Here is a 26,395-nt window from a genome sequence, read left to right as displayed (position 1 = left end):
CCAGAAAGCAGGCACAAGCTTCCTAAGCAAAGTGGATATGCAGGATCTTGACTTCGTGAGACAGTTTGATGTAGACTGGCTACCCCACTTTTAATGAACAAAACCACTTTTGGTTCACTTTGGCTTTCAAAGGCTGGATTCAGTAGCTTGGAATTCACTGCATTCCTCTTCTTACTACTCTCCAGCTCATTATAACCTAGTAACTTCTCCCTCCCCAACCTCCCCCCCCAACTCCTTCAAATTGGCTAGGAAGGCATGCAAGTTTTACAACCAAAACAATCAATTTCAAACTGCCGAACCCAATCAGGGTAGGCTGAGAGTGAACCTTTTAAATTGAGTGTGAAATTGTGAGATGCAGCTCTCCTTTTCTTTCTTTTAGAAGGTGCAAGAGAAACATTTGCTTCCTCCTTTAGTAAGGAGGCATGGTTAATAGTTGTTCTGTTCCTATATAGACATTATGTGCTAACAAAACTATGCACGCCTGGTCCTGTAAGCAGGTTACAGCGGGTGGGGTGGGGTGGGGGGAAAACAAAGCAAAGGCCATCTGGCTGGATTATTTTGTATGTATAATGTCCAGATACTAATGCTTAATGCACTTGTAAATGTACGTTGTGTCTCTCCAAGGGTCTGATTTTAATTTGGGTAATATTCCCGTTAATAATAACATCTAATTACAACATCCATTAAAAGTTAGTAACATTAATTTAACAGGGGGGAAATCTAATAGAGTTCTTAGAGTGGTACTGGCATCTTTCCATTAAATTAATGTTACAAACTTTTAAAAGGATGTCTTAAATAGACATCGTTAGTGGTGGGAATATTAAAGAAATTAAATCAGGCCTTTAATATGAGGTGGAAGTCTATTTATGAATCCACAGAAAGGTGTCTGCTGTGCTTTTCCACCCATTTAAACCCTCCAACAGGAAGCCTAAGGCCGTGCAAATTTTGCAGCATCCAGTATTTCCTGCCAGTAAAGGTCTAACTAGCTTTGCCATTTTTGTGAGGAACGGTAGTGTGAAAATGGGATTGTTACAAATATATGAGAGGGAGGATTCCTTTATATCGATGAATTGTTGAAGGATACAAACAGGGCAATTCAAACAATGGTGGTGGAGTTGTGGATTCTTCAACCCCACTCCCTTGCATTCTTCTTTATAGGCGGACAATAAAGGTAAAGGTACCCCTGCCCGTACCCCTGATGGCAGACAAGCACCACTACTGTTGGGCTTTCCACAGTGGGAGGCTCATAAGAACACAAGAAAAGCCTGCTGGAACAGGCCAATGGCTCATTTAATCTAGCATTCTGTTCTCACAGTGGCCAACTAATTCCCCTTGGAAACCTGCAAGCAGGATTCAAGCACAAGAGCCCTCTCCCCTCCTGTGGTTTCCAGAAACTGGTATTCAGAAGCGTTGCTGCCTCCAACTGTGGAGCCATATCACCTTAATAAGAGGGATAGCCCTCTTATTTAAAAATATCCAGGTTGGTGGCCAGCAATGCTCCATAGTTTAACTATGCACTGTGTAGTTGTGATGGCCTGGGACTTGGGCTCGGACTCGGAACCAGAGGAGACGCAGTCTGTACCGGATCCTTTGCCTCAGGCATCTTCTGAACCAAGTCTGGGGCCTGATCCTGAAGAGTCCCAGTCAGCACAGGTTCTCCTGCAACAAACACTAGCTGGGCCGAGTCAGGGGCCTGAGCCTGCCCTGGCTCCAGATGTGGGGATTACCTTGTTGCCTTCAGCTGGGCTATCACTTACAGCTGCTCCACTACTGGTTTGGTCAGGGGAGTCTGAGGCAGCCCCTGGGTCTAGTAACCCACCGACATCTCCCAAGCTGCAGAGACTCAGGTCTGAGAGAAGGAGAAACCTGAGTACTCGCAGGAGGAGTGCTCGCCTTCAGGTGAAACAGGGAGGTGAGTCGCCGGGGGATAGGACCGGCCGCTACCCCGACAAAGATAAAAGGTTGTCGGAACCCACCCCAGGTTGCGGGAGCAACATTGCTGTATGCTAGATTCTGCCTGAAATCCCGTACTTCTCCTTGCTTGGTTTCCTGCCTCGTGTCCTGCCTTGGCCCTGTCAGACTGACTCCCAGCAGAACCTTTGGATTCTGAACTGGTCCTGGACCGAGTTTCACGGGTTACCCCTGGGCCCATCACAGTAGTGAAGCACTTTCTTTAATCTGTCCTGAATCTTCCAGTATCTTCATTGGATGTCCTTGTGTCATGCAGCAGAGGAACTAAACCCCACTGCAGGTTGCCAAGATTGGACAAGACAAAGAAAAGTCCTTACCATCTGCTTTTATTCAATATTCACAGAGAGAGGCTTGGGAATGCGGCCTCTCGGAATAATGGCGTTGCTCCGAGTGAGTCTCCACCCCCTCCCTTCATGCATCATTACTACAGGTGCAGAGATGGGCTCTCTGCCTCTGAGCTCTCTGCTCTCCTACTTTCAATGCCTGCCGGGTTCTGGGAGGGGTGGTGGTTCTTGAATGCTTTCTAAAGACACTGTGTACATCAGCTGTCCCCCCTCTGTACTTCTTCCTCCCCCCCATTATTTCCCAGCTTTCCCCCTCATCTTCCTCTGAGCTGTGATCTCCCTCAAACCTCTGTTGTAATTCTGAATTGTCGTCTTCTTCTCTGGAAGGGTCAGGCTAGGGAAGCAGTCTCCACCATTCCTCCTCTGCCCAGTCCCTGACACCATGTTTTCTCCTGTGGGTGGACCTTTTCCTACACCGTGGGCAGGGGGGGATATCTGAAAAATCTGATGGCTCCTTTGACACCCTCTCAGTTATTATATAATTCCTAAATAAATAAATAAATAAATATTTACATTTGCGCAAGTGTGGGGCAGGCCTCAAATTCCCAGCGACTTATCTTATCTCCTCTAACACATTCTTTTAAAAAAAAAGGGAAAAAAAAGAATAGCAATGAAAAGGCATTTAGCTCTTCCAAAATACGGATTGGTTCAATCAATGAGGATAAGCTACCATTAATTAGTTTGATCTATGTTAATAACTTTATTTTGAAGGGATTGTGAGGAGAAATCACAGGGCTGGCAGGAGCAAGAGAGAACGGAAGGCAATTCCCCTCCTGTTCTCAATAATATATCCTGCAGGAGACCACTGGATCAGCAGTTCAATACAAGAGAGCCACCTGGAATCAATTCACCATTATTTTCACAAGAAAATTTATTTCCCTATTTGTATAAAATGAGTAAACAGGAAAACAATCTCGAAGCAGCCATCTATAAACATGAAATGTCTCTATAAATATGAATGACCCCTATTCTGTGCACCAGGGACGGGGAATGTGTGGCCAACCAGGTGTTGAAATACAGCTCCCTTCATGCCTGACCACTGACTATGCTGGCAGGGGCTCATGGGATTTGTAGTCCTACAAAATCAGGAGGGGGGCAGGTTCCCCACTACCCCCTATACACTATTTAATGTTTGCCTGCCTATCTGTTAACACTATCACATCTTCAACTGGCCATGACTTCAGGTAAAAGCAGAGAGGGGAGCCTCCATCTTCATTCATAGGCAGTAGTCACTTACCTCTTGGTGTTCTGTACTGTATGTTCCAAGGAACATTTTGATTTGCTTTCTGCAGTGGGGAAGAGACTTGTATGTGTAGCTGTTTAATGTGCGGTACAGGTGAATGTGACCTATACACCTAGATCAAATCAACACCACACATTCAAAGCACTCTTGAACCACTTTAACTGGTGGAGGTTGGTGGGGGCAGTGCCCCATTTGCCCCAATGGACACCCCCTCCACTGGCAGCGTGTAGCAGAATCAGCAATGAGTTCAGAGGCAAATGGAACCATTGGGTAACTTGACTGTCTGTATGCTGCCTTTTTGACACCACCACATTTCTGTCGGATGCATGATATAGAATAGGATGAAGGGGAAAGAGAGGAGATTTTTTCTCTCAATGGACTCCTACTCTCTTCTCGCTCCTGAGAATAATACTAGAATTGTATCAGATTAGTAATACAAGGAGTCTGTGCTGAGCAAAAGGTTTTGGGTTGGTGGGAGGATCATGGCCTGTTTCTAGGTATCTGAAGTTTCCCAAATGGGCTGGTTTTATTTCATATGAGCATTTCCCCCCCCACAATGAGTTGACTTTTTCCAAAACGTTTGCTTCCTGAGGTAAGAACAAGATGGAACCCAACCATTCCACGTGTAGAATCCAACTGAACTGGCCAATGGATCTTCCTTCAACACTGGAGATGGGACAGCTTTCTTCACCACACCTCAGGGTAGCAAGTTAACTTGGGAGCAAGCTAGCTTAGGTAACTCTGCAGCAATGCTGTGGAGCTGCCCTCTTGCCCCTCAATATCTTCTGCCTGTTGCTCTGCCTCATGGAGGTCTGGCCCTGCTTTTTCCATTAACCTTTTGGTTCCTGTCTTCAGATTATTATAAGGTTTATTACATAATGATTTTGACTAGCACAAATTTGGCAGAACTACACCAGGCCTGACTTTTGAAATTTGCTGGACCAGCCTTGCAAGCTTAACACAAGATGAATTGACTAATTTTGTGTGTAAGTTTGTTGACAAATTATGAGTTTTCCTCCGGGTGGAAAAACAGAATCCACCTGAGGGGGTTGACAGAAGGACATCTTGTTGATCAATCAACACTTCTTAAGAAATAAATCCTATATAAACTGGAGAAATAAAAATAAAATGCAAGGATTTCAAACAGTTTTCTTGAATTCCAATTCAGAAGGAATCCTGCTTTGGCAATTACTGAATTGTATTAATCATTGTTTATAAAAAAACATCAACTTTTATTTTGACAGGACTCCTTCACAAAAACAAGAGCTATGTTTTTGAGCTTATATTCAGACATTATCAGTCACCACATCATTGTCATGTGATTTTTTTTTTTTTTAAGAGCTGCTTGTGGTGTTTTGGAAGGTAAATTTAGCTTTTACAGGAAAACTGACTCTTTCAAGAAAGAAGGTGGATGTGTATTATATATTAAAAAGAGGCACGAGGTTTTCTGTCATATTAATACTATGTTTGTGGTGCTGATCAAGAATAGCGCTGTTCAAACAATTGCTTTCATTCTTGTCAAACTTCAAAACAGTTTTTACATTTTATAGGTTTTTTAAAAAGAAAAGAAAATGGAACACAGGCATGACATTTCTGAAAAGTAACATTCAATGCACCGGCACATAGCAATTATAGGTGCATTTATTGTTATACTGTTTCAGCACCGTCACATGGAAGGTCTCAGCAGCCTTCCAGCAGGCAATACTAGCAGCCACACCAGGGTGAAAATATTAAAGGACCAGCGTCCTAGGCCTCTAACCCAGAACAGATTGAAATCCTGTACATATTTGGCTCAGGACAGAAATTGCTGATGTGTAAAAGGTGCAAATGCATTTAATGTAGCTCAGCTTCTTTTTAAAAATAGCAGCTATTGGTGGCAGAAGAGAGGCAGTCATGATGGAAGCTGTGACTTTATCCCTGTGCCACAGTCCCATTGAAAACAACTCCTGCAAATCAACTGGGGATGAAGGAGCCACCATTGGCTCCAATAACAGCTTAGTTCCTAGGTGGAGAATGCAGTGACAGAATGAGAGATGTAGTGCTATGTGGGATACTACTAGACACAGTTGAAAATATCTCCAGTGAACATACATACTGGCAATCTCATGGCAAAAACCTCTTGATTTGCTATATAATTCACCTCATATCTAGAAAATAAAGGGCGTGATCCTGCCAAAGTGAAGTACTCCTAAGCCCTATTGATTTCAGTGGAAGAGTTAAGCAGATTTATTCAAATCAATGGGACTTATAAGAGCTTAACTGAGGCTGGATCATGTCCTCTAAGTCATTAGAATTCCATTTAATTAGGGAAATAGCTCTTATACGAAAATATGAATTCCTACATCATCCTCGCCCTCCCCTCAGAGTTTTGCTAAAATGCTTTGTATAACTTTCCAATTTTTTTAAAAAAGAATTATTTCATCTTTGTTTGTTTCTTGAATGCTCTCAGAAAGGTCATTGGGGGCACATTGGTGGTAAAGGAAGATATAAACAGTCATCTCAGAGCATTGCAAATCAATCATAATTAACACTCAAGAGTTACTTCCTGCATACAAAGCCTCTGGAGAAAAAGATTACTGAAGAGAAAGGGAGGAGGAGGAAAAAAAAGGAAAAGAATAATCAGCTGACAATGTGCAAATAGAGAAGAAAAATAAAAATAAAATGCAGGCCCGTCTTTTTGACATCCGAACTTGCTTTCAAAAGGCATTGTTAGTTTAAGGGAGTAATATAAAATGTTTCCATGAGAGGTATTTGTCTTCTGCAAAAGAAAGAAAGAAAGAAAGAAAGAAAGAAAGAAAGAAAGAAAGAAAAAGAAGTTTTTTCATTCAGAGTTTTCATCAACTAAATGGGGTTAACATAGCACATGTGGAGATGTTTGGGCTACAGGGATGTAGCCCTTTGGACTGAATTTTCATCCATTGGTTGGATCCAGCCCCCCTCACTCCTCTGGGGTTCCTTCCAAGCATATGCAGCAATAGGTGTTGGACTAGCCACCAACGGCTACAAGCCATGGTGGCTCAATGCTACTGTCAAGATCAGAGCCAGCATATGACTCTGAATACCAGCTGTAGGGAAACAACAGCTGGAGAAGCCTATTGCTTTCAGGCCTTGTTGGTGTGCATCTAGCCAACTATTGCTGGAAGCAGAATACATTGTCCTGTGGTCAGATCCATCCGGGCTCTTATTGGCTGTAAAATCATGCCAGTAGCACCTATTTTCTCACACAGTTCCCCATGCGTAGGAAGATAATCACAGTAAGAGTCTGAGCAGAAGATAATAGCTAAAGCTCACAACTAAGCAATCATGTATTGGCCTAGGCTGGAAAAATATAAAGCAGAGTAGGTCTACAAGCAACACTCAGCAAGACATGCAACTTCTATGCTACATTTGTAGAAGGAACTGTAAGTTACTATTTTCAGGGAGAAGAGCTTGTTGTTGTTTAACTGGGTCTCCCACTTCTGGGTAAGAAGAACATTTTGATCAAGTACTTTCAAAAACTGAGCTTTCTATGAATCTTCTACCATGGAAACTTCCATCACTGATTTACATGTTAGCAATGCTTTTTATTGGGAACCTATTCTCCAGTTAATTCACGAAAATGAGTTCTTTCCCTTCTTAAACTTACATTTTGCAAAACGTACATGGGAACGTAGCAGCTGTTAAATACCTTGCAGCAAAGATGCAGCTCAATAATTAAGTAAAGTTTGGTGCCAGCAGCAGAATTAATGTTCCCGTTATAATAGATATCAGGATCTACGCTTGATCTTCTGTTGCCAAGTCTTCTCGTGAGTGTATGCAGCAATCACACTGCGGACTGTTCTCAGAATCTGACCCTGGTTCATCTTGAATTCCACCAAAAACCACATTTACTATGTAACAAAGCCAATACGTGATAGCCAATTTAAATGCAATTTAAACACTATTATGGGGGTGAAGCATAATTAATTTTAAAATCATATTTAAGTGGTTTTTAGTTTGTGATCTCCTGCCTCATTTAACGTAAAAAGAACATCACTAAATCATTTACTTTGCTCATAAGGGAGGCTTACTTTCTGTTCCAGTGTTTAGCATTTTTATTTCCCGACTATTTTTTTTTTTAAAAAACAGGAGATTTTCTTCTCTTGCTGTGATTATGTTGTAAACTGTTTAAAAAGACTTTGCTCACAAAAGAATCTCTGCAGCTGCTCTGACTGACTTCCATTTAGTAGGTGTGTCAAATGTCTTCAGATTGAGACATGACAAATGAAACTACTCTTTCCTGAGGGTGGAGGAAAAAGAATTGTCCATAAACATTTTCAGTTAGAAGAAAAGTATTCAAATTCTGAATATTTGAATACTTTTCTTCTCACTGAATTTTCCTGGTTATGCCAGCATTCCCTTTACATTAATACATGCAAATGCACTATTTGTATCTGTGTTCAAACACTTCCAACTAATTCATGGTCTTATTTTACACCTCCATACGTATACATCCTATAATCAGATGTCCGCCATAGTCCTTCCCTGCCCACCACATTCAAAAGCTGAGCTGAGCACAGCAACAACATTTTAATTTTAATTTAATTTTAATTTAATGTAATTAATCCCTCGTTCTGAACGAGGGATGCTCCAAGGGTAATTTCACACATTAGGCAAAGGCCAATCAAGATTTTCCACCAAGTGTACAAGCAACAATGGTTTCCAGATAAGGATGTGGGAGAAATAAGACTCTGGATTGCTGACCAATATGACGTTCCTACCTTCAGCAGGCTCTGCTTCTCACCTGCTCTGCCTTGGAAGAGATTCGAGGTCTCTTCCAGTGGAAAGGTTTCAGCAGATCACATGGGCAAAAGTGCCCAATGGGAGAAGACAATACAGCCATTGGTAATGGCTGCTCCACCTCTTCTTCTCATGCTACATCTGGACGATATACTTGCAAACATAGATGTCACATTTACGCTTTAGAAGTTCAGGTGTAGACTTACAAATTGTGAAGGGGCTCTTATCTGTGCAGAGATCTCGTCTGCCAAGCTTTCAGGTTGCCATAGAAAGGACATTTTTATTAATATATATGCGGGGTGTTGATTGATTATTATTATTATTTGCATAGGTTCTACTAAGTGGCTACAAGAAGAACACCATTTCACCAATATATGTGGGACTTTGAACTTTTTTTAAAAGGTGAGTCAAAACCAAATCTCAAGACACAAATTGGTCAGGCTATCTATAACCCTGAACATTAAAAAATCAGCACAACAAATATGCATTGGGAAACCCCAAAGCCCTCCATGTTGTCTATCAAAAAAAACAAGTTAGACAACATGGGGATGATGTCATCTGTCCTAATGCGATACAACAGACACGACAGCATCTGGCACTTAAGCTGTGGTGAGTCATCAAAACACTTAAGAACGTGCTTAACTTTAATTTACGATGAACATTTTGACTTGAGTGGGTGTTACACAGGACTACGTGAATATTAACAGAGTAATCCAAGAGCTTTTGGTGGATAGGGGCTACGATGTCGACAGTGATTAACGCAAGTGGAGAAGGATAAGAGTTGCGAAGAAGGGAATTATATTTTATCACTTGATGAGAAGGAAAATTATTACAGTGATAAAATAATTATACATCTATAGCTGCATAGAGAGGAACAGGAAAGCAGTGAAAAAAATAATAATGTATGTAATTAACTTTTCAGTTGTAGAAACTTATTACTAAAGACAATGCATATTGGAGTTAAATGCTGGCATAGAACCAAATGGGAATTGCAGTGCAGGGTATTTGCTAAGCGTCCACCCAGCTGTGCAGGCTGCAGGCAGAGGCTGTTGTGTGAAAGCTGACACCAGGCACATTTCTCTGCAGACCTCGGCTTTTCATACGCTGCTGTGAGAGGAGCTGTTGGAGCATTTGCAGCCCCAGAAGATGGCACTTGCCTAGGGAAATGACTGCGCAAATCTGCTACCACTCTGGAAGTGATTTGGAAAATAGGCCCTAGAAGTAATAAGTAATGTTTCGTGCATCCCAATCTCCAAGCGGTGAGAGATTCCAGGAGTGCCATGGGTTTGGTTTCCTTGAAGGAAGGTCAATGGAGACTGTGGGGTCTTTAGGATATATGGTTTTATCTATACTTGAGCATTGGATGGGAAGTCTCAAAGCATGAACACTCCAACAGATCTTGCCTCCCCATTAGATTCCTTGGGTAGCCCGCCAAAGCCATAGCTTTGGATTCGGGCCAAAGAGAAAAGCATGCCTCTCTGCGTCTCCTCCTACCCCCCCCCGCCCCCACCAGCATCAGACAAGATGACCCAGAAGGGAATGTAGCCTTTGGGCTTAAAAAGGTTCCTACCCCTGTCCCAGAGGCTACCCCAAATATAGCTTTAAGAAGGGTGGTTGGCTGTCTTAGTCAACTGAATCAAGCTGGAACTGGCTGGATCTTGCCGGAAAGATGGTTAAGTAAAAACAACACCCCAGACCCCTTCATGAACACCATGCTAAACATAGTATAAGAGTGGGAAGGCTGCTGATCTTGGGGAGATTCCAGACCTCAGTACCAAAGTGTGAATGTTAGCGAAGCTTTATTTCTCTTAAAATTTCAAAGATGTTTTCTAGGTTTGGGGGGAAATAGATAATAGTTTTTAGTTAAAATTTATCTCGCTTATGTATTCTGGGTTATTTGGTATGTCATTACAGCAGATCCCATAGAAATGGCAGCCTTATTTACAATGTTGAAAAATTGCCCTGTTTTTCCTTTGTCATATTTTTTGTAGGGATGAACCACAATTAGAACTCTCTCTCCCTCTCCCTCTCTCTCTGTCTCTCCTCACAGAAAATCACAACAGTGGTAATGCCCTCAAATCTAACTGCACTCTAACCTATGCAAAACCACTTTTTAAATCTACTGTATATTATTTCACCTTGCATATGAGTATAACATTAAAAGGAAAACCTCCTCCAATTTTATGGAATTCTATCCAATGACTCTCCAGCCTCTTTTCTGTCCATTTTCTGAAATGAGGAGGCTGGAATTGTGTGCAAAAATAAGCTACAGTGAGGAATGGTCTTAGTGAGGAATAGTTTCAGAAAACTTCCTTTCTTCTCCCGAAAAGGGGCCCTTTCTGAAAATCCTCTCAGATGCTATAATAAAAGCTTTTCCACCATTCTTCTCCAGAAGAATATATATTTTACCCTTCTCAAGATGAAAAGCCCAAAGAGCTGAAGAACTAAGAAACGTTGACCAGGAGGCCAGTGACAGCAGTCACCTAAGATCCTTTCAAATATGCTTTCAAGCAGAAATATTTAATCTCCTCCATTCCCCCCCACCAGTGTGAACGATTTCCCCTCCCCTCCTTCAGGTATCAAAACAAAGTTATTGAAATGCATATAAATTTGATCTGTGGCCTCTCAGGGTCAAATATACACTGGGCACCCTTTGGAGAGTTCAGGTGGTCGTTTTCCACACACTAGGTCATCAATCACAGCAATAAGCACCAGGACAAACGGGGAAAGACAGTGGTACAGATTGTTTAAGGCCTGGACAGCTGGTCCTCTTCAGGAGTCGTCTTTATAAGATTTCGGCTTTTGGCCTTCTATGTTAAAATAAGGAATTAAATTCAGTTGTTAGACGCCATAGCACACCCCTGTGTCTATTCGCTTTAGCAGACAATACAGATAGGCTATAGACCCTGCCCCCTGCTCTGACACTTAAGGTCACATCTTCTCAATTATAAGGGACCCTGGAAGATACCTAACATTTGTGGTTTTTCATTTCAGACCATTTTTCCTCCTGATCTTGATCTGTCAATAATTGATTTTTTTTGTGGTAGAAAAGGACAAAGAGGATACGGAACTCAGGAAGAGAATAGCTAAGATCAACATTACAAAGGGTGGTTTCTAGACAGAGAAAGGGATTACGGTGGGGGAGGGGGTGGCAGCACAAATGAGATCCCCCGTTACTAAATGGTGGTGCGTCTGTGTAGGCATATCTATATAATATATCCCAAACAAGCCCATGCATCGTAGATTTAGGTGTTTTGCCAATATTGCAGTTTGAATTTGCACATTATGTTGTTTGTGCTAGTTTTTCAAGTAATGACTGTGGTTAAGCCCCTCAGTGGAATAAGACAATTTGGTAGGGAGAAATTTTTTTAACAATCTTTCGGGAACTCACCAAGACACATGAGAAAACTGACAACCTTATCTGCTCCCAGTAAGTTACAATTAGAAATTAGTGCTAAATCAAACTGTTCACTAAGTTGTAAACTTTGGCAAAACAAAAAAACCAAGCCCCCCCCATCAAAAATCTATCATTGACTTAATAGTCTTCCTTTTCATTGAGAATGTGAACAGGATGGAAGCAGGAACAGAATTTTGCAGGCTCATGTGACTTGTTCTCATAGGGCTAGTGTTATCAAAAGGGGTTCTTTCTTTCTTTCTTTCTTTCTTTCTTTCTTTCTTTCTTTCCCCTTTCTCCATCAAAAAGTGAGAGCTTTTGGCTGCTCTCAGGCCTTACATATAAGTAACTACAGCAACATATGTTTTCATGGCATGTGGACCCACACTGTATCCTATGCCAACATTTCCTCAGCACCTAGCTCATATATTTCCTGTATTTAGTCCAGGGATAGGAAATCTCTAGCCTTCCAAATGTTATTGGACCCCAACTTTCTTCAGTCCTAGCCAGCATGGCCAGTGGTCAAAAATATGGCCATCAACATGGGGATGGCCAGGGGACGCCCATCACTGATTTAGACTTTTTCAAATTGGTTGATAAAGCAGATAATAATTAAGTCAAATCCCAGCCCGAGATGAACTGGTCCCTCTTGTGTGTGTGTGTGTGTGTGTGTGTGTGTGTATGTGTGTATGGGTTTAAAAATCTAACCAGGTTACATTGTGATGTGTACTTGCTAAAAATATAACATTTCAATCTGAGCTTTAATTTGAAGACAAGCAACTCATCTATGGGGCTATAGAATTCATCTTGTTTTTAGAAGACACTTGGCTGCTTTAAACATTACTATTTTATAAGGTATACCCACTTTGTCCTCATAACTACTGAGGAATTGCCATTACGGGACCTAATAATGTCAGCTGCCTTTCAAGGGTCCATTCATCTGCTCATCTTCTCATGCTATATAATGTCACATCATCAGTCAGAAATGCCCATCTCTGCATTCTGCATAGGACAAACATGCCAGTCCCTATGGGAAAGAATCGATTGACACAAATCTGACAGCAGAATTGAAAATCTTCAGAAACCAGGAGAACAGTTCAATCTACCAGGACACTCAGCTATTGACGTTAAGGCAGCTATACTGGAACAAAATAATTTCAAAGCAAGGCTCCAATGTAAGTGGCTAGATTACAATTCAACGAGAAGTTCAATTCTGTTCATTTGGGTCTGACTAGAAATAATGGTTTTCTGCCCCACTACATAGTTTAACTAAGTATTACCAAATATCTTTTCTTTAAAAAAAATCACCTCTCACTGCTGTTGTAAAATGTGCTTGTTCTGCATGCATTTTAACTCTAATTGAATTGTCACGGTACTTTTTACATTTTATTTCCCTGCAATCTCACTACTTACCTTCCCACACCATCCATGTGTAGTGTATATACCTGCAAAGGAGGATTAGCCTTCATGCATCTGAAGTCTACTCTATCCCACAAAAGCTCGTACCATTATCTGTTTGGGTAGTCTTTAAGGTGCTACCAGACTCAATGTCATGGGTGAAGTGACCCTTAGCTGTGACTCGCGGGGACCAGTAAGGGTTCACCTGTCTTTTCTGTATTATATGTAATGGGCCTGAGCACAGACTAATGACCTCTTCCTCTGTGCCCTCCATTTCCCTTCCTCCCATCCCCAAAACTGAAACCCTAATGCTCCCTGTCTGAACTGCTCTCAGTCATAGGCTTCAGCATTCTGTAAGTGCTTGAAGGCCACAGTTTCTCTGGGGGTTTGCTGTTGTTTTTTTAAAAAAACTTTTAACTTTAATTCTCTAATCGGACTTTGTTTACACGGCTTCTTAAAGGGGCCGCGTGTCGTTACGCGGGGCAGGGCTCCTCCATGGAGGGTAGGGAGCTAGTCTGAAACAGCCGGCCTCTGAGGGGCAGGCAGTGTGGGGACATGAAGGAGGCATCTGAGGGAGCCTTCACTTTAATTCACTAATGTGTGTGTCTTCATGTACCTGGGGAGAGGAATACTGCTGCACAAGTATTTTTGTTCTTGACTCATTTTGAGAAATTCAATCTCTTTATCAAGGGATTTTCTTCCATGCTTCTTGGAAAACTGCTTGAGGCAAGAAGGAAATCCCCTGTTAAAGAGATTAAATATCTCAAAACGTGTCAGGAACAAAAATACTTGTGTGCCACAGGAGTGCCCTGAGTTATGTAGAAACAATCTTATTTTTAGGTGGCCCCATTTCACTTATAAACTGATAAGCATTTGACCAACTAAGTTCACTGTCAGAATTGGCTTACTTGAGTCATAACTTTGGCTCTGCTGGCATCATACTGTTTGATCTGCGCACTGCTTCTGGTGCAATGTAATCTGGGTTGAGCAGGCTAGTGAGTGGATAGTTCTCACTTGGAGTAGGTGGATTGGAATTGTTTATGTTTTATGGTGCTATACCGTAATTCTATGATAGCAGAAGATGCATCGGTAGCTGCATGAAATTATCGCCTGGTTACTCATGTTCATTTATGAAGGCAAGGTGCTTGAGAAGGTGGTCGTGGGACAATTTTAGGGATGCTTGGACAAAACTGATTTTCTAGTTCCAATTTCATACTGGCTTCGGGCCTAGTTTTGGTTCTGAAAACTGCCCTGGTCATCCAGGTCAATGGCCTGCACTGAAACAGGAAAAGGGGTAGTGTGACCTTGTGGATTATTTTTCAGTGACTTTTGGTACCGTTGACCATGGTGTCGTTCAGGGCAGCTGTAAGCCCAAGGCACTGCATTTCAGAATAAAGACTTGGGTGACTATTGTTTGGCCCCATAGGAATTATCCCGTGGGGTTCCACAGTGTTTCACCTTGCCACTCATTCTTTTTGAAACCTCCATGAAACCATTGGGAGTTGTCATCAGGGGATTTGGGTTGAGGTGCCATCAATATACTGATGACCCTCAGCTGTATAAATCTGTACCATTGGTAACAGGAGAGGCAGTGTAGGTTCTGAATCAATGTATATAGGTAGTAATGGACCAATTATGGCCCAGCAAATCGAAGCTAAACCCAGACAAGATGGAAGTGTTGTGAGTGGTTTCTATGTCTGGGGGTTTGGTAGAAGCACCTCTTCTGAATGGGGTCTCCCCCTGGTAAAGGATCAAGTACTTAGTTTGGAGGTGCTTCCAAAAAAACCATCATTGGAAGTCCAGGTGGCCTCAGTGGCTATGCCTAGCTTTGACAGTGGGCCGAGAGCTGAATGGTTTGTGATAATGTTTTGGGTCCAATTGAAGGTGCTTGGGGTCATCTTTAAAGCCTGAATGGCCTGAGTTCCAAATATCTAGGAGAATATGGTTGCTATCTGGATAGAGTGAAGTACATAGCGTGGTTGCCTGGGGAAGGACATTTTTGGTGGTGGCTCCGTGTCTGTGTAGTTCCCACCCCATTAAGGTGCACCTGGCTTCTTCATGATGCTCTTTTAGAACGTAAGTCAAGGTGCATCTTATTCAGCAGGAAATGGGAATAAGGGTGGGGAAAATAATTTTTCAATTTTTTTATTCCCAGGTTTATATGAAATTTATGAACAATTTAATGCTGCTTTGTTCTTCTAGGGTTGTGGAATTGTTTTTATTACATTTGATTTTTGTTCTGTTCTATGGTTTTATATATTGATGTAAACCGCTCCAGGGCTTACTGGTAAAGGGTTTAGGTTAGGTAAACCTCTTAAGTAAATAAAAAGGCTAAGTTGAAAAGCAAAAGCACTTTATTAAGGCTAAGTTATAACTGTTTTTACCACATTCCCAGAAGATGGAACCTTTTCTGTAGACACAAGTTAACTTCCTTAGTGTTCATCACCATGGAGGACAATATTCATCCCTGAGCAAAGAGTCCCTACAGGCCCTTTTCAATTTAATTCTTTCCTCCTAAATTAAGACTTGTGATGGAGGTATATAGGCCTTTGCTTGGGGCTGAATATCACCCAGCGAGAGAACATATCATTATGAAAGGAAGTGAGGCAAAGAGAGGCCCCCAAACAGCTCTTAAGTGCTTCTCCCCACCCCTAAATTGAAAGCGTCTGGAAAAGCAAAGAACAATAAAAGGAAATAATCCCCATTTCAATAATCGCTGTTGCTCTAATTGCTTCTGTGTACCCCAAACACAGAGAAAGGAAGGAGTCGGGACAAACCTGAAGCATATAAAAGGTAAAAAGGAAAGCACACAGCTATAGGTAGTTTGGGTTGTATGGTTCAGTAGACAGGGTGTTAAATCAGGACCAGACACTGTTTCACTTCCAGCTTAGAAGTGATTCCTGGGTTGAACCACATACACCATCTTTATATTATTATCTGTAGAAAGAGAACTTCTATCTTGCCATCAGCTTCCAGCCCATAAAATGGGAACAATTATGACACTTCTCTGAGGACTGCTGCATAGAGAAGTAGGACTGGGGTTTCACATTGCTAAGTTCTTGATATTAAAATACTGAAAGGGCATGTGGCATTTCCAAAGAGCCTGGTGATTGTAACAACCTGCACAGCAGGCAGGAAATACAACAACAACAACAACAACAGAAGTGTATTTTGCCCATAAAGGCTGAATGAATGAATGAATGAATGGATAAATTGAAGTATCTCATCCAAAGGCCTTTCTAAAAAGAACTTAGTAATAGCTGGAGTTACAACACCTGAGGCTATGATCCATGCTTAAAATTAGGGCAGCAGAGACATATAGGAAAGTCCCCCAAACTCAGATTTCTGAGCCCCACCTATATGAGAGAAGTGTTACAATTCCTGAATTCTTTTCTAAGCAAAAATCCAATCCAATGAACATTCCCTTCCATTTTCCACCCATTAGGGTTGCCATATTTCAAAAAGTGAAAAGCTGGATGCAAAACTGCCAATTCCCGCCCGGACACTGCTTGCAACCACAGTACTCCGGATATGCCTGGGAAATTCCGGACGTATGGCAAACCTACCATGCATCGATCCAAGCCAGCACCCAAATTACACTTCCTAGATCCACCATACTTAGGAACTCAGGAAGGTGCCTTATACTGAGCAGCTTGTTGACCCATCTAAACATCAGTATTGTGAACACTGAGTGGAAGTGAGGATCTTCAGGCACTGAAGCAGTAGAAGTGTTTTCCCACTTTGCTTTATCCCACCTGCTGCTTCTGGAGCAGCAGTATTGTTATTGGGTGGGAATTTGGGTGTGTGGGAGGGAGACTTGAGGGGAAGGGGTATGGACCCATTGCATATGGGGAATGAGATGGGATGGGGGCCTGATGCAGGTTGTCTTGGATTACAATGAGTTATTTCCCCAAAAGTGAATCAAAGCTGTTCTGATTCGAACATGAGGGAGCCTTCTCACTATTAGCTTGAGTCACTCTGAGCAAGGAAGATGGTTTGAGAGACATGCATTTCACATTTATTTATCGGTGCCTTTCAGGTCATCTTCCTTCACAAGGCACTTTACACATTCACATAACAACAGACAATATTTTCGCATGTCTTTTTAAAAAAATGAATTCAAATGACAGCTCGAGGATTAGAACAAAATGCTTCTAGGATTCCCTGCTCCCCCTTAGGCTCTTTGTTTTTCTAGCTTGCAGCATGGAACTGGAAAAATAACATCTACTACCCCTAAATTTTGAGGTGCAATTTAGCTTGTGATTTTCAGTAGACATGCATCAGATTCAGCATCAAATCTATCCTCTGGTGGTGTGCTATCTTCTGATTAGACCAGCTTTCCTCAATCTGGTGCCTTCCAGATGTTTTGGGTTACAACTCCCATCAACCATGGTCTGGGTGTTGCAGTCACAAAAATCTGCAGAGCAGCAGGTTGGACAAGACCAGCTATCAATTAAGAGGGTCGTCCCCCCCCCCCCCAATTTGACAAAGCATAGAGATAAATAATAGGGGTGCTTTACTGGACAAATTCACCAGTCTTAAACTTTCTATACATTTTTGTGTGTGTTTTTTTTAACACTAGAAAAAGTTTGTTTCAGAGAAAATAGCTGTTGTAGCTGAAGATCACTCAATACGATGACACAGAGAGCCTGTGTGCAGGGGGGAAAGACTTTGAGTGCCAGAAGTGGATCTTCAACAACTTCAAGGTTGCCAGGTAGCTTGCAGAGTCCAAATACAACATCTGTGTGGCAGTTTTGCCTATGCTGCCCCTGTTCCCTATGCAGAGCTTGCCAAGTTTCCAGCTGCTTTGTTTCAGGTGGGTTAGGAGAAGCAGTTGAAAAAGGAGATGATCCATAACACAATTTACCAGGTGCTGTAGACTCAAGACATTTTCCAAGCATTCTTTTTGTTACAAGAAACTTCAGTGAGGCATAAACAGAGAGACGTGGATGTTGCCTTCCCAGATATCTGGAACATTAATGTTCTTAACCCAACTGAACTCGTATCTTGTTTTTCCTCCATGCAGTGCGGCAGTGTGCATTGGGGGTCTCCATCTAGAGATTGGTTAGACAATGACCTACTTACCTACAGCAAGGTTTCTGTGTCCTATGCCTCTAGATTATATCCTGGTTCCTGAGTGAGCTTTATTTTTCACCAAATGCAATTTTGTTCCATTGTTTACTGGAGTCTTGTAACTAAAGCAGAGATGATAGAAATTGTGGAGTCCAACAACAGGTTCTCCATATTGGTCTAAAGGATGGTGGGAGCAAGCAGGACATATATTTTTCAGGATATCTACATTGCACATTTACAAATGGGTTATAAACAGGTGTTAGCAGTCATGTTAGGATTTATAATTTGTTACCATTGCAATTTACTACAATACTATTACTATCACAATTTATTTGTTACTGTTACAATTGTTACTATTACAATTGATTAAATTTCTATACCACCCTTCATCTGAAGATCACAATATAAAAACACAAAAAAATACTTACCACCACCACCCCCCCCCCCCAGTTTAAAAGGCCATAGACTGTTTAATGGCTAAAGGCCTGGAAGTAGAGGGATGTTTTTGCCTGGCACCTAAAGATATGTAATGAGGGTGCCAGCAAGCCTCCCTGAGGAGAGCATTCCATAAGGAGGGAGCCACCGCAGAAAAAGGCCCATTATCATATTGCCACCCTCTGGACCTTTCGTGGAGCAGGCACATGCAGAAGGGCCTCAGATGATGATTACAGTGGTACCTCGGGTTAAGCACTTAATTTGCTCCGGAGGTCCGTACTTAACCTGAAACTGTTCTTAACCTGAAGCACCACTTTAGCTAATGGGGCCTCCTGCTGCTGCCGCGCCGCCGGAGCCTGATTTCTGTTCTTATCCTGAAGCAGAGTTCTTAACTTGAAGCACTATTTCTGGGTTAGCAGAGTGTGTAACCTGAAGCGCATGTAAACTGAAGCGTAGGTAACCCGAGGCACCACTGTACTGTGTCTGGGTCATAGAATCATAGAATCATAGAATCATAGAATCATAGAGTTGGAAGAGACCACAAGGGCCATCGAGTCCAACCCCCTGCCAAGCAGGAAACACCATCAGAGCACTCCTGACATAGGGTTGTCAAGCCTCTGCTTAAAGACCTCCAAAGAAGGAGACTCCACCACACTCCTTTGCAGCAAATTCCACTGTCGAACAGCTCTTACTGTCAGGAAGTTCTTCCTAATGTTTAGGTGGAATCTTCTTTCTTGTAGTTTGGATCCATTGCTCCGTGTCCGCTTCTCTGGAGCAGCAGAAAACAACCTTTCTCCCTCCTCTATGTGACATCCTTTTATATATTTCCATAGGTCAGTTCCTATGGAGAGAAGCAGTCCTTGAGGTATTGTGGTACTGAGCCATTTAAGGCTTTTAAGGCCAAAACCAGCACTTTGAATTAGACCCAGACAGTAAAGACGGGCCAGAATTGGCATTATATGCTCAAACTGTCTTGTCCTAGTGAGCAACCTGGCTGCTGAATTCTACACCAGCTGAAGTTTCTGAACCATCTTCAGGCGCAGCCCCACGTATAACATTGCAGCAATCTAACCTAGAGGTCACCACAGAGCATTGGCCACAGAAGTTAAGCTGTATCTGTCCAGATAGGAGCACAGTTGAGCCGCCAGTCAAAGCTGATGGAAGACACTATGTGCCACAGAGGTCACCTGAGTCTCAAGCAACAGCAATTTCTTGAAAGTGCTGAGGATTCTTTGACAGAGATCCTTTCATTGCTTCATATAATGGGATGTCACCTTCCATCTTTGAGAGCCATTGCAGTTCAACAGCCTTGACAGCCAATTTAAATTTGTACTGCAGATATGCTATTGATCTGTTTATAGAGGACAGGGATGGGGTATCTGTGGCCCTCCAGGTGTTGTTGAACTACAACTCCCATCATCCCCGGTTATTGGCTATGCTGACTGGGGATTGGTGGAAGTTGTAGTCTGACAACATCTGGAAAGCTACAGGTATCCCCATCCCTGATGTAGGATTTTAATTTTAGGGGTGGAATTTTGGGCTACATCCTCAAATGCGGCAACTTCTTCTGCTATGTACTGCTGCTATTACTCTGGATATGAATGGCTGTCTTACACCAATATAGATTTGAAACATTTACTCTTATAATCCTTGTTGCTTTTCGAAACAACCATTTAACTTTAACAGTTGATACAATTAACCATAATCTCCACAGGCTGTTCTCCATTTTGGACCCCTACAGAAGACCTTTAAATAACAATTGGCTGAAATGCATCAGGGTGTTTTGCAAATAGAATCCTCATTTTATCAGCATCTTGAGATATCATCCCCTTTGTTTTGAAGCTCATTTCGGATGCTCAGTGGGTTGTTGTTGTTGTTCATTTCCTCTCTTCCAAAACAACTAAGAGTGTGGTCTGAAGATAGTTCCAGTGTTACTGGATGACCTCTATATCTGTTGCAATTTGAATTCCTCAGCTCTCTGAAATGACTCTCCAGAATTGTATCTGGACCTTTTTCCATTCATAATTTCTGCTGTCTCAGTGGACTGTCTTCTAGTGTACAAATTACCTCTTCTGGTACATTTCCTTTGGTCTTTATTCCTGAAAAAACAACAACCCCAAACCAACAATAAAATATACTTGGGATTTGGGATTTCCCATTCAACCTCACTGTAAACAAAGCCTGTGTCTTTCTCTGTGCCCCACCCATGGTAAACTGTAGGGCTGTTTTGAACAACAGCAGCAGCAGCAGCAGCAGCAGCAGCAGCCACCAGCTCTGGTTTTGTTGGAGATGAAAAGAGAGCACTGCAGCTGTACAGCAGCAGCAGACTTGTGAAATGGGTTTCACACGCTGCTCAGCTATCAGTGGGGTGGCCATGTATGATTCAGTCTGTGTTAAGTCAAGAAAAGGAAAAGCCATGCCAGCCATCACCTCTTACAAACCCTAAGTACCCCCTTTTGACTGCCACTGCTTTGCTGAAAATAACACATTTAGTCATTTGTCATAATTATAAGAAGCCCAATGACATGGAATGCAGGCCTGCCTTTTAATGCTGCCAAGACTGTTATAATACAGCCAGCAGGGGACTGCTGCTGTGAGCAAATCACAACTGTGGTGCCAGTTAAATTCCAGCCGAAAGGTCATACGTGACCTTTGTGAGCAGTTCATCGCAAATGATTGATCTGCCAGCAACAAAACTAATAATTACGCAGCTCTTCATTTCCATTCATCTTGGTAACATGAAATTTATCCCAGTGTGAGGGATCCAGGCCACGTAGGAGTAAACTGGCGAACCAGAAACCTGCTTAAACCCCACAGATGCAGCCCCAGTCTTTTCTTTGCATGTTTTATTTTGTTCACGGCGGGTATTTCCTCTGCATCTACCGAAATACTAAATTCACTTTACATGTTTTGTCTTCTACTTCCTTCAAGAAATCAATCACCGAAGGCTGTAAGCTTTTTTTTAACCTGCAATGAGCACATTTACTAGGGAGTAAGTCCCAAACGCAGCAGAATTTACTTTTGAGGAAATGTGCGCAAAACTGCTTTGTGAGTTTGTGCTGTCCCTCTCTCAGGAATGGGTTCCTGGATATTTGTGTCAAGTCAATGTATACATAACATAGCTTTCCCATTGAAACAAAGGCTATGGCCTATGCCTGCTTGCAGGGTGATATGTTTGAAGTATACCATTCCCGCAGGACCCCTGATATTTGGAATAAACCTCAGTAGGAAAATATTTGTCCTGTATTTGCATTGGTTATGTAAGAGATTGAAACCATTTTCAGCGCAATGGGAAATTAAACAATCCGCCAGACAGATCGATGTGTGTTTTCAGGACACTGCTCCAATTCACTTGGGATAGCTACACACACCATGGAAAACTAGCTGAAGCAACAAGGGAAAAATTGTCTGCATGAAAATATCACTCCATTTGCTTAACAAAAAGGAAATAGAAGTGTTCTGTTCCTAAGGAAATACCACAGATAACAGAGTAGAATTCTCAAAGCCTTAGTAAACCCATGCCACAGCTTGTAATAACTTTTTCTTATTTTTACATCATCAGACTTAACACTGAGAGAAATTCTGGATAATGTAAAAAAGGCAAAAGCTGAACAAAGACCAATTCTTTCTTTTAAGAACTCCTACATAGGGTCAGTATTTACTTGTTTGCAATGGAAAAGCTATGTATGGTGTAATGGCTCACATATTAATGTAAATTGGTTGCTGTGATCACATTATGCCAGGTTCTGCCATTATAGTGCCCACCATCTTGTATTAACACCCATTGCCATATTCTTCTTTCTGGAAAGGTTCTCTTTCGTAACCCATTGGGTCACAATCCCTCCAAATTAGTGTTAACTTAGAAAGGAGACCGTCTATCAACAGCAACCAGTACCCCATGTTTTGTTGTAATTTTGACATTTCTTTTGCATTATTGTTTCATGTGAAGTTGTTGTATACTGAATAAACTTCAAAAAACAAAAAACAAAAAAACAAAAACAAATACAGATGTAAGGTGTGAAGGCCCACTTCTTAATTCATGAAGGGTGAATTTAGCTTACCTGAGATAACAAGTAGCAGATCAAGTTATCAATCCCATGTTACATGCTTGGATGGAATTGAACGTAACTTTTTTGAAAAGTTAATTCACTACTTATGTTTACCCTAGTGGCCTGTAAAAACTCCAGGCTGTTTTCACTAAATTCCACAAGACTATTTGCCAGGAATGGTGGTGTTCATTTGTGGTTTCAAAAAGCAACCATCATTTTAAGGGGTCCTGTTCATAAACTAAAAGGTAAAGGTACCCCTGCCCATACGGGCCAGTCTTGCCAGACTCTAGGGTTGTGCACTCATCTCACTCTATAGGCCGGGAGCCAGCGCTGTCCACAGACACTTCCAGGTCACGTGGTCAGCGTGACAAGCTGCATCTGGCGAGCCAGCGCAGCACACGGAACGCTGTTTACCTTCCCGCTGGTAAGCGGTCCCTATTTATCTACTTGCACCCGAAGGTGCTTTCGAACTGCTAAGTTGGCAGGCGCTGGGACCGAACGACGGGAGCGCACCCCGCCGCGGGGATTCGAACTGCCAACCATGTGATTGGCAAGTCCTAGGCACTGAGGTTTTACCCACAGCGCCACCCGCGTCCCTGTTCATAAACTACTCATAAGCTATTATTGATGATACAAAATGGATGTTTGTATTCAGGATTGTAATCTGAAGTTTTGAGGCTTTACTTCTAACCACAAGTACATTCACTAAAAAAAAAAAAAAAAGTCCAATTGATTTCAACTGAATTCTCCCCGCCCCCCCAAGTAAGCATGTTTAGAACCATGGCCTTAGGCAATTGTTTGAAATGTTTAATAAGCGTTTACACAAAGGACTCCAAATGGTCATAGAAGCAGATAAGTCATGGTATTACTGGGCTTGGCATGACATAGAATACCACAAATGAGGGCAGTCTTGCTACACACACACACACACACACACACACACACTTAAAGGTTTTTGTCTCTTATTTTAGGTTATTTATTTTTTATCTTTTCATTGTGTCAATTTTATCTACAGCAATCAAGCTGTCTTTTAATTCAGGAAAAAGAGCTGGTGCTCTTAAGTTACTGCTTAGCAGTGGAGGGACCCAACCCATGGCAGATGTTGCTTCCCTTAAGCACTATCCATAAGGTATTAAACCACCCACTTTATGCTGTAATAACATTAATAGTCTTAAAGGAACCAGGAGATTCAGAGTTCAGACGCTCTCCTCCTAAGTCTTCACATTGTGTCTAGGTGCAGCATTGCCACGCTGAATAATCAAGGACCCTGATAAAAAAGGAGAGGGTGGAGGGGTGTTCATACCATATGTGCTATAATACCTAAGCACAGCAGGGTGAGATAAGGACAGTATTTTAGTCTTAACTCTGAATTTCCTGGGATTTTGTCAGTCTAAGACAGAGCCTTAATGTCTTTCAATAGATTGCATTCTAGGTGTTTGGTACTTCGCTGATTAAAAGAAGAAGGGAAAAAAGCTTGGCCATGAAAGAATGAGACTGGCTTTCATAAATCAGCTACTTTGTAAGTACTAGACAATTTGAGAAGCCGGTTGGAAAGTTTCAGAGGGAGCGCCTGAGTCAAAAGCAATCCAATGCCCCAAATATCATATATTGGGGGGGGGGGGGCGGTACTTACGTAGCTAAGATGGCAGAATCTACACACTAGAGGGGGAGCTAGCAGAAGACTTGAGGGAAATTTAAGGTTCTCAGAAGGACAAATAACTTTAAGGGAAAGAACCTGAGTATGATGAAGGAATGCAAAGTAGCTCAATGAGGAGGGAACACCGGACATGAAATGCTGGCAGTGTGTGTGTGTGTGTGGGGTGTGTGTGAAGAAACAAGGGAGGGGACAGAATATTCTAGGAAGGGCATGGATCACTGGCTGGAACCCTGACAAGGAGTGCTCCAAGTTACAATATTTTATTCCAGGTCTCACTTCATCTATTGATCTCTTAAAACTTTATTGTAATGAGGTAGAAATGGTTCCCCCTCCCTATAATATTGCAGGGGGGACTAGAAAGTATAGAAGGCCAGGGATTATGATTTTTCAAGCAAGTAACAAGAATCCACAGCTCCATCACTCAGCAACCACCCAGAACTTCTCTTGGGAGAGCAGTGAGTGGACTTGGAAGTCACTCAGCAATGTCAAGTACCTGGATTAAGGGGTGAGATTCACTGAGTTGTCCTACTCTCTTATTTAAATGTTCAACTTGAGCCCAGTTCCTTGTTGAAGCACCTTCTTTCCTTCAAGCTTGTACTGGGAGCTGTCCCAGGTCCTACACAGCATGGCCCAGTCCCAGCTACCAGCAATCTTTACTGGGTGCCTTCACACAGTCAGGGAAGCCATTTCCAAGGAATAAAATCTGGGACTTTTTCATCACCCCTCAGGCATATGCCGTGGCTGGAATTAGTGTTACATCCCAGAGACCTCTCCTTCTTGGCTTTTAAAGTCAATTGAGAAAAACCCACATTCATGAGAAAGGAGATGTTCACAAGATGTGCTCCACCACAAATCCAAAAAGAAAGTAGCAGAGGCTGCAACCTGATTCACCCTTGCTTGTGAGCAATACTTCACTGAATTAAAATGGGACTTCTAACTCTGAGCCAATGTGCATAGATTTGGGTTGCATGTAAATAATATATTCTAAATATAGAACTATAATATAAATATTGAAACACACTTCTTTCAATATGCTGCAACTGGTGCCTTCCAAAATGGGATATTTAGTCATGGTCTGAACATGATACCAAGGAAGTTTAACTATTTTTTTTTTTAAAAAAACCCTCCATATATAACGTAATTTCTTGTGAAATTTAGCTGCATAGATTTGTATCTACCACCTTGGCTTGATACACATGTGATTATGAAGAGGAGCATCCCATACACAGTGTGGCTTCTACTATATCTCCAAGAAAGGGATTCCAAATTCTTGTAAAGGTTCTGGGGTTGCGCAGTGTCTCTTTCTTCCATGACATGTTGCCTGCTCACTGTCAAATTGCAGGCTATTTTGGAAAACCCAGCACATAGGGAAAATAGAAAACCTGTGGTTGGAAGACAAAGAAATGGATTGCTGTGACCAGAACTGTAATATTTTCCATCTCAAAAAATATTCTAAAGCATTTAGTACCCATGAGGACACTTGAACCTAAAAAACAACAACTATATTCTATATATCTAATAAAGAAAACAGCTACATCCCACTTGTGCTGCTTACTTTGCCAGTGTCAGCCATAATCTAGCTTTGAATGTGAGAATTTAGCCTTTTCCATCCTCCAAATTGTATACCCCTTTTTGGGGGATGCTTGCTTCATTTGCTCTAAGGGAAATAACAGTCTAAACTTCCCATGGATGTCTTAAAACAAAACAAAACAAAACAAAACAAAACAAAACAAAACAAAACAAAACAAAACCCACCCGTGATTCAAGCCCTAGATCCACAAGGATTTATTTTATTGTTTGTGTGGTGGAGAGTTGGAACACACCCTTCCTGAACAATCATCAGTGAAAATACAAGTCCACTTCTTGAGAGAAAAGCTCATTAAAAACTAGCAGATCTCAGTGGTTTTATTGCAAAGCAATCAACCTGAACCTGTAAAGGAGTCTGACCTCACCCAGATTCATGGGTCTTCTATTTTTGACTTTACCTGCTGGTGATAGGAATTGATTTCAAAGGCTCTAAAATTAGCTCTGTACATCAAAGAATTGTTATAACATGTCGCAGTAACGTTGCAG

Source organism: Podarcis tiliguerta, assembly GCF_965153285.1.
Source record: "Podarcis tiliguerta genome assembly, chromosome: 7".
NCBI classification, from domain to species: domain Eukaryota; kingdom Metazoa; phylum Chordata; class Lepidosauria; order Squamata; family Lacertidae; genus Podarcis; species Podarcis tiliguerta.
The sequence above is the reverse complement of the archived record's forward strand: the minus strand, read 5'-3'. Positions refer to the sequence as shown.